Here is a 15,388-nt window from a genome sequence, read left to right on the forward strand (position 1 = left end):
TTTGTTTCTGTTCATTGTTTTGTTCATTTTAAACAGGATAAGTGTCCAATCGCAGAGGAAAAACTCCTGCTGAAGTGACTGATCTCCACACTGTTATAAAGATGGCGTTTATTAAAGAGGAGAGTGAAGATGTGAAGATTGAAGAAACATTCAGAGTCAAACAGGAAGATCTGCAGGAACAAACAGGTTAGTTTTCATTCTCAAAGACCAATTCAGTCATTTGATCCTCATTCAGATATATTTTAATAATAAGAATACTAAATTAAATCCATCTTGCAGCCCTGAGTGTGCTGCCTAGTTCTCCTAAATGCACATAAGCACTCATTGAAAGACAGGAATGAGTTTCTTTTGTTACTTGTTCTCATGTCTTTGTCATTCTTTTATGTATTATTAGTCTCCCATTTTCTCTACCTTCTTAAGGTTATTGCTTTTCTTGTTCTCCTACTGTTTGTAAAGCATCCTTGAGCACTGGCGCTATATAAAATAATAAAAACAATAAACTATAAAAGTTTGACTGAGCTGACGATATTTGACCTACAGTATTCTCATAGAAGATATCTGCTATTACAGTGATAGTGTTGGCTTAGTACTTTCCATTTGCATATGTCACGTTGATTACAATTCCCTTTTTTCCATCAACTTCTTTATGGGTTAATCTTGTTTCTGTAGTTGTTACTAGTTCTCACAGATAGTATCTAAGCTAGAATTACATCATTATTATTATAACTAATTACCAGGGCTATTGTGTTTAAACAGGGTTTCTGCGGGGTCTTAAAAAGTCTTAAATTTACTAAAATATTGTGTTTTAGGTCTTAAATCTATTTTTAAACAAGTCTTCATTTTCCTTTGTTCATGTTTTGCTACTCAATCTGGGCCAAAACCCATACAATCACCAACATCCATCTCAACAAAACTTTTCATTCAAAAAGGTCATTTAACTCTATTATCATAATGGTTTAATTATTTTCGTACAATAACATTTGTTTAAACGTGCTCCATGTATTTACTGCTGAGGACATCGACCTGACAGATTGTTGCGCATAGATTTCATTTATTATAGTTTTTTAAAACTTTTAAAACATTTGTTCATTTTTTTTACATTTTAAAGTAAGTTATGTTGGAAAAAAGTGTGTGGATACTAATAAATCTTGTTTTTACACTATTTAATTTTTTATTTAATCTAAAACACTGTATTTTTTATATTCATTTATTATTTTATTATTAAATGTAATTTTATATTTTTAAATATAATTACATAATATATAATATAATTATATATAGGGAAAATAAAAGTCTTCCATCTGGGGCATTTGAAAAATTCCCTAGCCTTTAGCCCTTTATGGGTCTAAAATTTTAACCCTGGTTTAAAGTATGTCAAAAAGCGTGGATGCCGCCAATTTTAAATATGCTGAAATGAAATGGACACTAAAATAATTAATTATTATAAAACATTGTACAGTATTTAACCTATATGATGTTGCTGTGGGACGACATGAAGCAAAACGAACAAATTACAGTGGAACAATAATGTTTGGTATTGCACTGACTACAACTGGGCCAACAAACTAGTCTAAAAATGACATTTGCTGCTTAAGAAATGGATTACAGCATGCTGATGATATGCAAACATTTGTGTGTAAAGTTCATCAGTATTGACCATATTCTTCACGTACCAGCAGGCGCCGCCATTGGAATCTTTTGCTAGAGACTTTTTTTAGAGAATGAATTTTTAAATCCTAAAAACAGTGTTATGCTGCTTATGGCCGTTTCCACTGAGTGGTACGGTTCGGTTTGGTACGCTTTTATAGCCGTTTCCACTGTCAAAAAGCGTACTGAACCGAACCGTACCGTACCACTTTTTTGGCACCCTTTCGAAAGGGTACCAAACACGAGAAAGGGTACCAAAAGGCAGAGCCACCGCAGCTGAACTCTATTGGTTTACAGAGATACGTCATTCGCTTACGCAACAAGCCAGAATGAAAACAAAAAAAAACACCATATTTAAAATACACGCACAGCTGAGAGATTACAGCGGAATTATTTATACATATAATAACGAGCCATGGTCGATCTGGACTCAAACAAACCTTGTCGTCGTCTTGATAAACAGCCACAGAGCCATGGAGTAGAGCAGATTTACCATGTGCCCCGTAGTTTTTTTACGAGGCAGTCTGAGGCGCGAGCGGTTTCGCTTTCTTCCTTGAGTTCGTCACGCGTCTAACATTATATCTGAAACGACAAACTTCTAGAGCTGATGATAATAACCTGCGCTTGATTATTGACGTGCTTTTGAAATCCGATCCTGTCAGACACTGACAAACGCGCCAGTGAAGCGCAGAAAAAACAAAGGAAAAGCCGGAAAAAAGGAGCACATTTTTTCAGCAAACATGAACAAACTGCCTTGTTTAACTATTATTGTTTTTATCACCTTTTGGACTAATATGAACTCAGAATGATGGAATTGTTCTCTAACAGAGGCTACATGTGCTGCTGAAGATTAAAGACACAGATGAGAGGTTTACACTGACTGTAGGCTATATATTGTGTTGTTTTTGAACCTAAATACGATGAAATGTCTGTTGTGTGTAGTTCTTCTGTAATTGATAACATATCGGAAACTGTATGGGGCTGTTTGTGTTTATATATGTTCATTTATTTAGTTATTTAATATATTACAGACGTTACAGTAGGCTGTTTCGCACTGTCATTGATCTGCAGTTATAATCAACTCATGTTCATTGAGAAGTTAGTAATAACATTTCTACACAAGTATTTATGTGTATGAAGCATCTGTGTTGTGAGAAGTGCTTTTCATATATGTAAGTGACCCATACAGCTTATATGTAGACATTTCCTCCAGCGAGAATGACGTCGACTGAAACTTTCTGTCATACACCATGCCCACCAAAAGGGTACCCTTGTTAGTGGAAACCGCAAGCCTGATAAAGGTGACCCGTACCAAACCGAACCGTACCATACCAGTCGGTGGAAAGAGCCATTAGGCATGGGATGACAGCAGAAGTCAATGATTCATTTGAATGATTTAGCCTGACATGTTAACTGCTCCAAATACTTTCAAAGTTTCTCAAAAGAACATTTTTGTGTTCAAAGGAGAAAAGGTGCTTGTTTTTTACCCAGTGATATTTTTATTTAAGGTTTCATACCGTCAGAATCTTATACTGGCCCATGCCTAATGCTGCTTGATGTTGCAAAGTCATATTTTCTAATTTTATGATTTTTCTTTGTATGTATAGTCATGAACACACTTGTTTGTAGAGCAAGTAGTGTGACCGTTTCCGTTTTATTATTCCTGGTCATTTCTCCAATAGGCAACTAAATTGGAGGTTCTAAAACATTAGTATATGAGATCAGGTTACTACTATGACATAAATTACAATTGTCGTTGTTTGTTATTGTATTCTGGTTATCCTGAGATCTGATGCTGAGTGTTCTTAGGGGTTTTTTACACTTCAAATTGTTAACTCTGGGTCATTGTAATCCTGCATGAACAGAATCCTGTGTTATCTGTAATCACGTTCCACACTGCTCATGCTACATGCCATACCAGAGGGCTGTTCCATAAACCAAGCTTACAGAAAAAGTCAGGCTTATTTTGGTAAGTCAGGTTTATTAATGGCAGATTTGGTTTCATAAATTAAATTTACAATAGTTCAAACTCAGTTATTTTGCCAACTTTTGCTGGGAAACTAGCCTGGTCCAGGGCAGGTTAACTCTCAGGCTAAGTCTTAAGTTCACGCTTAGTCAAAGTAATTGTAACGTTCACCTGCTGTAATTTGATGCCATTTGAATTCATTTTATAGTCACTTAATAGTAAATGTGTATATATACACAAAACATCTTTAAAACATATAATACGATAATACACTTAAATTCAAATAAGTTATTGCAAACAAAACAAATACAAACTACAACATTTCAACTACATTTTTGTTTTTTTCCCCTGATTATAAAAAAAATTATTTAATATTTTCCCCCAACATATTCATTTGGGTGTAATAATATTTGGACTGTAATTGTTTGTGTGTGTGTTAGATTAGTTCAAATTTTGCTTTGTTAGTTAATTCATTCATTTTCCTTTAGCTCAGTCCCTTTATTTATGAGGGGTCACCACAGCTGAATGAACCACCAACTTATCCAGCATATGTTTTTAATCAGCGGATACCCTTCCAGCTGCAACCCAGTATTGGGAAAGATTTTCATAAGTTATATACAATAATGCAAACTCACAAATATAAGCGTGAATTATGCGTACTTGCTATGAATATGCAGGATTTGTCTCAATCGGGTCTTCCAAGCAAGTTAAAAATGTTGAGTGGAAGATACACATGAGGGAACACAACATGAGTAATCTAGAGTAAGTGCATTTGATCACTTGCATTTAAAGCCACAGGCACAAAAAGAGCTTGGTTTTTCTCTGACCCCCAAAATGAAATATTCTGCAGGTACATGATCTGATTTTGAGTTGAAACCTCAGACACATTCTGGGAACACTTAAGACTTACTTTACATCTTGTAAAAAAGTTCATAATAGGAACCCTTGAAAGGGATAGTTCATGCAGAAATGAAGATAGCCTCACCATTTACTCTCCCTCATGTGGTTTTAAATCTTTGAGTTTCTTGATTCTGCTGAACACAAAAGAAGATATTGTGAAATAAACACTGCCTTACTTTGTGTTCCAGAAGAAAGGAAATGTTTAAAACCACATGATGGAGAGTAAATGGTAAAGTCATTTTAATTTTTGGGTAAAAACATCCATTTCATGCTTGTGGCTTTGTGCCTTCATAGTAAAGTTAACTTTTTCTTTTTTTTAAGACCTGAACGTGCTGAAAGAAGGGACTCATCAATGGAATAAAATGGAAGAGAAACAACAAGAAATAACAACTGATGAAAAACCCACACTGACTGAAAAGACTTCATCACACGGAAGTCCTCAGAAATCCAAATCTGAGTGTAATGTCAGCAGTGAACAGTGTAGAAAGAGTTTCATTCAAAAGCCAAACATTGATGTTCTCATGAGAGTTCACATTAGGGAGAAACCTTACACTTGCGAACAGTGTGGAAAGAGTTTTGGTCAAAAAAAAGCTTTATAACCCACATGAGAATTCACACTGGAGAGAGGCCGTACACATGCCAAGAGTGTGGACAAAGCTTCTATCATGCAGGAAACTTTGCAGCGCACAGGAGAATTCACACTGGAGAGAGGCCCTACACATGCCAACAGTGTGGAAAGAGTTTTAAACAAAGTGGCAACCTTATAGTTCACATGAGAACTCACAATGGAGGAAAAATATTTACTTGCACATAGTGTGGGAAAAGTTTAGCTCGAAAACAAGAGCTTGACACCCACATAAGGATCCACACTGGAGAGAAACCTTACACATGCACAGAGTGTGGTAAACGTTTCACATGTAAAAGCGCACTCAATAACCACTTAAAAAACTCACACCGGAGAGAAGCCGTTTCCATGTGTTCAGTGTGGAAAGAGCTTCACAACCAAAGCTAGCCTCATGAACCACATAGATGGTCACACTGGGAACCGTAGTGTTCATATGTGATCAGTGTGGAATAAGACTCACACGCAAAGACACCATTAAGCAACACATGAAGACTCACTCAGGAGAGGATCGTTTTAGATGCAGTGAGTGTGGAAAGGGCTTTAAACAGAAAATAAGCCTCAGTAATCACCTGAAACTTCACAATGGAGAGCAGAGTCCTCAACATTGAGACCATGTCCACATAAACATGGGTATATTCAAAATGGCAGCTTTTTCATGTATGTTGGCTGTTCATTTAAGTGAAGTTTATTTATAAACTACTTTTGAGAGGATCACATGCTTATGATTGTTCACGACTGCATTAGTTAACACATGATTCACCAATCAGATGATTCCTGACTCACTATAAATAACCAGAGATTCTTACCTCAGTTATCTTCGTCTTGAGGAATCCCCCCACTCCCCCTCCTTTCTAGATTTGGCGACACGGTACCCCAGTCGATAGCACTGTTGCCCCAAAGCAAGAATGTCACACGTTAATGTCCCCACTGAACCAGTTGACATTTGTGTGGAGTTTTGCTCATTCACCCTGTGCTCGCGTGGGTTTCCCCAGGGTTCCTCCCACAATCCAAAAACACACTCTTAGTGAGCCATATATCTCCCTTTAGCCCATCCCTATAATCTGTCATTAGAACAGAAACAAGTCGTGGGAGTTCATCCAGCTCTCCATGAGTTCAAACTCCCCTCTCGCCCTGCTTACATAAGGGAGCCCAGGGGTCGAGCATCCAATGAGCTTAGAGCTCTCTCGCGGAACAAGTGTGAATTCTTGAATACATATCAAGTAACTGAAAATGAAATTCTTTGAATACCTGAAGATTTTAAACTCAATTATTGAAAAGGGGTGAAGATTTTGACAACTGTTTATAGTATAGTTCATGGATCAGATCAGATTGTAGTGCAGATCAGAGTTGCTACCTGGCTGCAAGAACGCAATATAACTTTATATGTTGATAGATTGTGTGGCTTGTTTCATATGCAAACAAGTATCAGCATCTGAAAAGGTGTGAACCAAATAGCCTACATAAACTCAAGAGTTGTGACCCAACCAAAGCAGTTGGGTAATCTCAGGGGGTTTACATACTTTGTTATAAAGTAGTCTCTCACAGACATTACTTTTGGTTAAGTTACTTGAAGACGGACGAGTTAACATCACTGCTGAGGAACTGCACTATTGTTTGTCTTCAATAAAGTTTTCTCCACGTAAGAACTTTGGTCAGTTTACTTATTTTCTGTATTAGTCATCTAAAACACTGACGAGCCACCCAAGAACGGTTAAGCCAAATACAGCAAAATCTGACAATGTGTTTGAACTTTATTATGAACCGATATGCATATTTGTGCACATTGCACACTCAGTAAAACTGCAGGGTTCCACACAAATCTTTCATGTTCTCAGAACACAAATTAAATTAACTTAACACTTTTAACTAATGTCTGTGGATTGAACATAAAAGAAATTTGTTGTCTCAATGAAATCTCAAGAATTGTTTAATTAACAATAAAATTAATTCATTAATTAATAAATCATTTTTAATTAAGTAGTTTGAACAAGTAAAAAAAATAGGTAACACTTTATAATAAACTACACACTATAAATTATTTACTAAGCATTAGCAAATAGTGAACTGATTATTTGTTAAGCATTAACATTATTAAACGTTAGTAAGCAGTTTATAACTGCAGCTACAAATGCTCTATTATTGACTTATAACCACATTTATAATGTGCTTAATAATTGTACTTTTATAATTTGTAACTGCTTGATTTTTCATTACTAAATTCAGTATTGCATTATTTACAAAGCATTTGTATTTAAGAGTAGTTGAGGGGTTTTAAGATCATTTAGAATGAGTTAGTAAATGATTAATTAACTATTGAAATTAACATTTATATATCTTATTATTCAGGCATATAGTAATAGATACTATCTATGTTAATAAATGCTTTATTAACTCAACTTCATGCAGTTTTGTGACCTAATCTAAAGTGAGGACTATTTATGCTTTATAAACCCCTTATGAATGATAATTAAAGGCTCAGAATCAAGTGATAATCTTTGCAATCTTATCTAAAAGTAAAATTGAGGTTTAAACAATTGCTGAATAACAGGAGTATCAAAATACGACATAAAATTGGATAAAACAACAACAGCATAATAATTTAACAATATAATAAGATGCAATATTTAAACTGTGCAGTAATTTTATTTATTTATTTTTATTATTATTTTTTTAAATACAGTTTCATTTGTGTATCTTTAAACGAATACGTATGAATAAGTCATTTATGTTCTTTTTTTTCCTGTTTAGAGTTTAACTGAGCCTTTAATTATCATTTATAAGGGATTTATAAAGCATAAATAGTCCTCACTTTAGATTGGGTCACAAACTGGATGAAGTTGAGTAATAAGCATTTATTAACATACTTTTTAACTATTAATATATGCCTAAATAAAAAGAATTCTAAATGTTAATTTTAATAGTTTATTAATCATTAACTAACTTATTCTAAATGATCTTAAAAAAACAACCAACTATGCTTAAATAACTGGTTTTTAAATAATGCAATACTCAATTTAGTAATAAAAAATAAATCATTGAAAATGTAGGAAAGTACAGCTATTAAGCACATTATAAATGTGGTTGTAAGTCAAGATTAGATCATTTGTAGCAGCAGTAATAAACTGCTTACTAACATTTATTAATGTAGAGTTAATGCTTAACAAATAATGAATTCAATAGTCGCTAATGCTTAACAAATGGTTCTTATTGTGTAGTTATTATAAAGTGTTACTGGATTTATTTACAAAACAAGGAGTTTGTTCAGAAGATGAACATTTTTTTGTTAGAGAACAATAACAGTTAAACTAGATAAGTGTGATAAGGATATGTGCGAGAATGACATTACAGATTCAGAAATTGAATTAGCAATTGATCAAATGAGAAATGGCAAAAGTCCCGGAATAGACGGATTCCCTGCAGAATTCTATAAGGTTTTTAAAGCAGTTATGTGTCCATTTTAAATGAAATATATCAAGATATTTTAAAAAGGGAAATCTAACAAACAGTATGAAAAGGTATGGTGAAAATAAAATATAAAAGGAAAGGAGACAAGGGAGATTTAAAGAATTATAGACCATTAAGTATGTTAAACACAGATAACAACATTTTAGCAAAAATTTTAGCAAACCGTTTGAAACTGATAAGACCAAATATACAACACACCAAGCATATGATGTATTAAAGAAAGATATAACTGATATCATAAACAATATAAGAGACACAATTTGGTACATGAATAAGGAAAAGGACACAGGATATATTATTAGTGTTAGACTTAGAAAAAGCTCTCGATAGAGTCAAACACAAATATTGATACATGTAATGGAGAGTTGTGGTTTTGGGGAGAGTTTTTTAAAGTGGTATAAAATAGTTATATACAGATATCCAAGCTGTATAAAATTAAATGGATTTTTTAACTGAAGATTTTTAAATAAGATCTATCAGAAAAGGTTGTCCAATGTCAGCTTTAATGTACACACTGGTTTCTGAAGCATTAGGATTGGCAATTAATAACGAAAAACAAATAGGAGGAATATGTATAAAAGGAAAAGAAGTAGAACAAAAAATATTACAATACGCCGATGATAGCTAATCATGATCCTCCAATCAAAGAATTCCAAGTCACTATATATATCCTCATTTCCTCTCTACAACTATCTTCGTCTGGAAGAAACCCCCTCCTTCCCTTCTTCCACCTTTTTCCAGAATGGGCGGCACGGTTGCCCAGTGACTAGCACTGTTACCTCACAGCAAGAATACCAATGGCGTTGGGTCTTCACTGGGCCATCTGGTATTTCTGTGCAGAGTTTGCATGTTCTCCCCGTGTCCGCGTGGGTTTTCCCCCGGGTTCCCCCTCTTTCCTCCCATCATCCAAATGTGCTCTATATTATAGATAAAATAAGCCTCAATCTTTTTTCTAATGTCTTACTCTCAGGAAGTTCACCTTGGCCTCAGCAGCAGGGGAGTTTCAGATCGACCTGAGCTCAATCTCCCCTTGCCCTGTGAAAGGAGGGAGCCCTGGGCTTGAGGATCCCTTGAGCTCAGGGCTCTCTGCCGGGACAGCACGCAAAACAAGCTTTGTATAAATCGTGAGCTAAGTGTGAAGCAGAAGGTATTTTAAACAGATATTGTAAAGAAACAGGAGCAAAAATTAATAAAGATAAAACAAATACATGAGAATTGGAAAAACCAATGCTTTAGCAGAAAGAATACAATATAAAGAAGAGACAAGCAATATGAAAATTTTAGGTATAAAATTAATGTGGGAAGAAGTTTTAACAGGAATGGAAAAAAAGACTAAATTTCTGGAAATTAAGAGGTTTATTTTAAAGGGGAAAGTGTTAGTGGCAAATTCATTGTTTTGTCAAAAAATGTGGTATGTGTTGGATCTGTGAGTTTGCCTATGTGCGTGTAAAAAAAAAAAAAAAAGTTTGTTTTACATTTCTTATGGGATGTGAAACCTAAAATAGCGTATGATACTTTAATTGGTAAGTAAAGGAAGGAGGTTTGGGATTATTAGATCCATTAAAGGGCACATAGGTTAGCCCTTTTTTCATATTTAATATAAGTCTTTTGTGTCCCCAAAATGTGTCTGTAAAGTTTCAGCTCAAAAACACACATCAGATTATTTATTAGAGCTGTTTGAAGTGTCTATATAATAGCTGGAAAAAAGGTTTTGCTGTTTTTTTGTACTGGCCCTTTAAAGGCCGTTTCCACTGAGTGGTACGGTACGGTTCGGTTTGGTTTGGTATGCTTTTATAGCCGTTTCACTGTCAAAAAGCGTACCGAACCGGACCGTACCACTTTTTCGGCACCCTTTCGAAAGGGTACCAAACACGAGAAAGCGTACCAAAAGGCGGAGCTAGACGCGCAGCTGAACTCTATTGGTTTACAGAGAGGCGTCATTCGCTTACGCAACAAGCCAGAATGAAAACAAAAAACCCGCCATGTTTGAAATACACAGCCGACGAGCCGAAGACATTACAGCAGAATTATTTAAACGTATAATAACGAGCCATGGTCGACCTGGGCTCAAACAAACCTCAAACAAACTTTGTCGTTGTCTTGATAAACAGCACGAAGCCAGAAGAAGAGCAGATTTACCCTGTGCCCCGTAGTTTTTACGAGCCAGTCTGAGGCGCGAGCGGTTTCGCTTTCTTCCTTGCGGTCGCGCGCGTCTAAACTTATATCTAAAATAACAAACTTCTTGAGCTGATGATAATAACCTGCCGCTTGATTATTGATGTGCTTTTAAAACGCGATCCTGTCAGACACTGACAAATGCGAGAGTGAAGCGTGAAGAAACAAAGGAGAAGCCGGAAAAAAAGAGCACATTATTTCTCAGCAAACATGAACAAAATGCCATATATAACTAACTTATTATCTTCACATTTGGACTAATATGAACTCAGAATGACGGAATTACTGTCTAACAGAGGCTACATGTGCTGCTGAGGATTACAGACACAGATGAGAAGTTTTCACTGACTGTAGGCTATATTTTGTATTGTTTTGAACCTAAATACTGACAAATGTCTGCTGTGTGTAGTTCTTCTGTAGTTGGTAACATATCAGAGACTGTAAGGGGCTGTATGTGTTTATATATGTTCATTTAGTTATTTAATATAATTACAGAAGTTACAGTATGCTGTTTCACACTGTCATTGATCTGCAGTTATAATCAACTCATGTTCATTTAAAAGTTAGTAATAAACATTTCTATACAAGTATTTATGTGAGTAAAGCATCTGTTTTGTGAGAAGTGCTTTTCATATGATATGTAAGTGACCCATACAGCTTTATTGTAGACATTTCCTCGAGCGAGAATGACGTCGACTGAAACTTTCTGTCATACACCACGAGGGTACAAAAGGGTACCCTTGTTAGTGGAAACGCAAGCCTGATAAAGGTGAACCGTACCAACTGAACCATACCGTACCGTACCAGTCAGTGGAAACGAGCCATAAGGCTAGTCCTCCCCGCCCACCGTTCCCACGTGCCTGTCAGCAATTGCCGCGCTCGGCTGCCTCAGGAAGCAGATCTCACATAACGTGTGTGAGAAATACTACAGTAAGAACTTTAACAATCAGTATTTGATGCATTTTTTTGTGGATTTGCAACAATGAGTCACACACAATGTCATTACAAAGTTCACGCATACACAGCAAGGACACAAACACATAGCGCACACACATACACACACACGCACAAGCGTAGCGCTGACATACACGCAGACACACACAGCTCAGACACGAAGACACACACGCACGCACATAGCTCAGACGCGGACACAAACACACAGCTCAGACACGAAGACACACACACACAGAGAGAGAGAGGAGAGAGAGCGCACGTTAAGCTTGCACTCGTTTTGCACGCATGTGACATGATACTGTAATATCCACTGCTGTATGGATATCTCTTATATTAATGTATATTAATACCGGGATTGAAGCGTCTTCCTTATAATTGTTCGGACAAGCGGCTGTGCTGATTAAGTGCATCTGAAGTGAATCGCTGTAATTCATTACACACATGCTAAACATGTTTAAAACATTTTAAACTTGTAAAACTCACTCTTGATCACGTTTGATGATGATTGATGATCCTAGCGAACTGAACACACCTTTTATTCCCGGCTGCTTTGTGCTCGTCCTGTCTTGATTATATGATTATACACGTGACTACCGGACATGTTAATGCGCGCAGCTGTCAATCAATATTGGTGGGTGGGGGGGACCGCTCTCCTACGTAAAATTGCGGTCGATCTGAAAACAGCTTCCAATAGGTCCACCGTTGTATGTTGTTAAATGTTGTTAAAAAAAAAAAAAGGACTGGGTGTGTTTATTTCACCCCAATATGACAGTTTATACACTATACTTACACACATTTCTGTCCAAACAGCTTGAAAAGTAGATTTTTCACCATAGTACCCTTTAATTAGAATGAAAACCATGAGAATAAAAACTGTAAATAAAATATTGGAAAGAAGGAAAAACATGTGTGGAAAGATGTGATGGGTTATTTTTTAAATAAATGTGGGGAAATAGAGGAATATGCATTATGGATGAAACTTAAGATAATATAATGAATGGGATTCCAGAGTTTTATAAAGAAGTTGTAAAAGCATGGGAGATTTTAGAAAGCATATTGATGGTACATTAGTAAAGAAGAGATTTTAAAGCAACCGCTTTTTTAAATGATTATCATTAAAAAGGGAATAACACTATTTTTTATAGAAATGGTATTATGCCGGAATAAAGCAAATTAAAAGATATCTTATATGAAGTGATACCTGGTTATGTACGAGGTGCAAGTAATAAAAGATGCAAGAATAGAAAACTATGAAAACGAACTAAAGGAGTTATTGAAAATCAGTTTAACAACTTGAAAAACAATATACCAAAAGAATGGAAGAAATGATAGAAAATAATTTGGATATGCACAGCGATGAAGGAATGGTGATTAACTGTAAAGAAATCAATGTTTTCAAAGATGGTATACGGAGATGTTTTATTCTTGTTTATGTAAAGATGTTTTGTTTCCCACAAACTGAAGAGTACTGGAAAAGATTATACCCAAAACTGAAAAAAGAGAATATGGCAAAACATGAGAGCTTGGTGGAAGAGTCCAAATTTAGAGAATTTTGATTAGATTTTAAGACAGAATTGTTTATTATGTGAATGATTTTAATGCATTAATTGTTCTCATGCTTTCAGAGTTGCTGTGGACAATGCCTACATGTTGCACAAACACCTCAAAACTTGCAGTCTAAGTGCCCATTAAGGCGGCCAGGGACACTGCTACGCTGCGTGAAACTGTGGCACAAAGAGATTGATTGTGGCACTTTGTCAGTGTTACTGGATCACTCGTACATGGAGCCAGAGAATTAAAGACTTGAGCCTGAGCGCACAGCCAAAGTGTCTAACCCACACCTCCAGTGGAGACTGCCACCTAAACGCAGCTGCCTTAGACCGATCGGCCATCCGGACATGCATGTATGGCTGGAGCTGTCTTATAGGAGTCACAAGGCAGCACCGTGACATGGAAGCTGGCGTTTCACAGCTTTCCAGCTCCAGCAGAATGCCTTGTTGGTGCAGTAGGCAGCGCATCAGTCTCATATTCTGAAGGTCATTAGTTTGAGCCTCACATGGGGCCATGGTGTCCCTTTTGGCACACGGGAGCACTTAGGTGACCGGGCGTCGTTCTTTCTTCACCTTCCATGCATTTCAAGCTTCTCCTGGCAAAAAAAGGCTACAGCCTCTCTGGAGGGCAGGCGGCATGACGTTCCAAAGAACATCTCCTGAGTCTGAAGCAATGATGGCAGATCTCCCATTCCTGTCACGTTATCGCTTGCATTTGACGTGGATCCGTCAATGTCATGACTTGACGTTGTGCGAGGATTTGACGAAAAGCCCTGCGAATGCCATTGCCTAAAAAATCAACGGCATCCCAGCACATTCCATTACATGGCGTTCCAAGACAATTCTGTTGATCCCTTTAGTGCACTTGCATTAAAGCACACATCCATTGTTTTGTTCACATGCTTTTTCCGAGTTTCAGTGGACAATGCATTGATGTTGCGCAAAAAAACTGCGACCTGAACAAAGAGCCCTAGATTGCTCGGCCATCCTGACATGCATGTGCGGCTGGAAGCTGTCTTGTAGGAGCCACACCTCAGCACAGTGAAATGGAAGCTGGGGTTTCACAGCTTGCCCAGCTCCAGCAGTCCGCCTTGTTGGTGCAGTAGGCAGCGTGTCAATCTCATAATCTGAAGGTTGTGCGTTTAAGCCTCACACGAGGCAGGAGGTGATTCCTTTTGGCACACAAGAGCGCATAGGTGATCAGGCGGCGTTCTTCATTCCCTTCCGTGCCGATTATGCTTCCCAGGGGCAAAAAAAGGCTATAGCTCCTCTGGAGGCATGTGACGTGACGTTCCAAGAACATCTGAGTAATGATGGCAAGATGTTCCAAGAACATCTCCTGAAGCAATGATGGCAAGATGCTCCCATTCCTGTCACATTATCGCTTGACGTTTGACGTAGATCCGTCAAATGTCATGACTTGACGTTGTACGAGGATTTGATGAAAAGCCCTGCCAATCCCATTGCCTTAAAAATCAACAGCATCTCAGGACAATCCACTACATGGCAGTCCAAGACAATTATTTTGATTCCCTTTGGTGCACTTGCATTAAAGCCCATGTCCATTGAGTTGCCAGAGAGTCGAGCCTTCTCATTTATAGCTCCTAAACTCTGGAATAGCCTTCCTGATAACGTCCGAGGCTCAGACACACTCTCCCAATTCAAAACTAGATTAAAGACCTATCTGTTCAGTAAAGCATACACTTAGTGCACCACTTAGGGGGCTTCCACACAGGTTATGCATCTTGTTGATATACACTGTGAACATCAGCTACGCTAATTATTTTCTTTTTCTCCATTTCCACCTGGGGATACTCTTCCCGAGGCCCTCAGACTATGCAGAGTCACTGATTCGATCCAAGACCAACGACGAGGATGATCCAAGGTTTTTTAATCCTGGACCTGGCCGAATCCTGAGCAGCTACTGTGATGGTCATGGAAAGTGGAGAACATGAGACTGATTCCTGTGACGCTCCAGAGACAGACGAGTCTTCGCTGAGGCCAGCTTCCAGCCTCCGCCACTGAGACTGCAGCTCTGCACAAGACGTTTGGCCAGCGGAGAAATTAAAATGGTCGTGCCCAACTGAGCCTGGTTTCTCTCAAGGT

General features: G+C 37.3%; 2 pseudogenes; one reads left to right on the top strand and one right to left on the bottom strand.

Moving 5' to 3' along the window:
* Window positions 1-15,388, bottom strand: part of LOC130222311 (zinc finger protein 850-like) — a 535,728-nt pseudogene that overhangs the window by 344,043 nt on the left and 176,297 nt on the right.
* LOC130222401 (gastrula zinc finger protein XlCGF8.2DB-like) lies at window positions 83-6,181 on the top strand (annotated as a pseudogene).

This window comes from Danio aesculapii, chromosome 4, assembly GCF_903798145.1.
Source record: "Danio aesculapii chromosome 4, fDanAes4.1, whole genome shotgun sequence".
In the NCBI taxonomy this organism is placed as follows: Eukaryota; Metazoa; Chordata; class Actinopteri; order Cypriniformes; family Danionidae; genus Danio; species Danio aesculapii.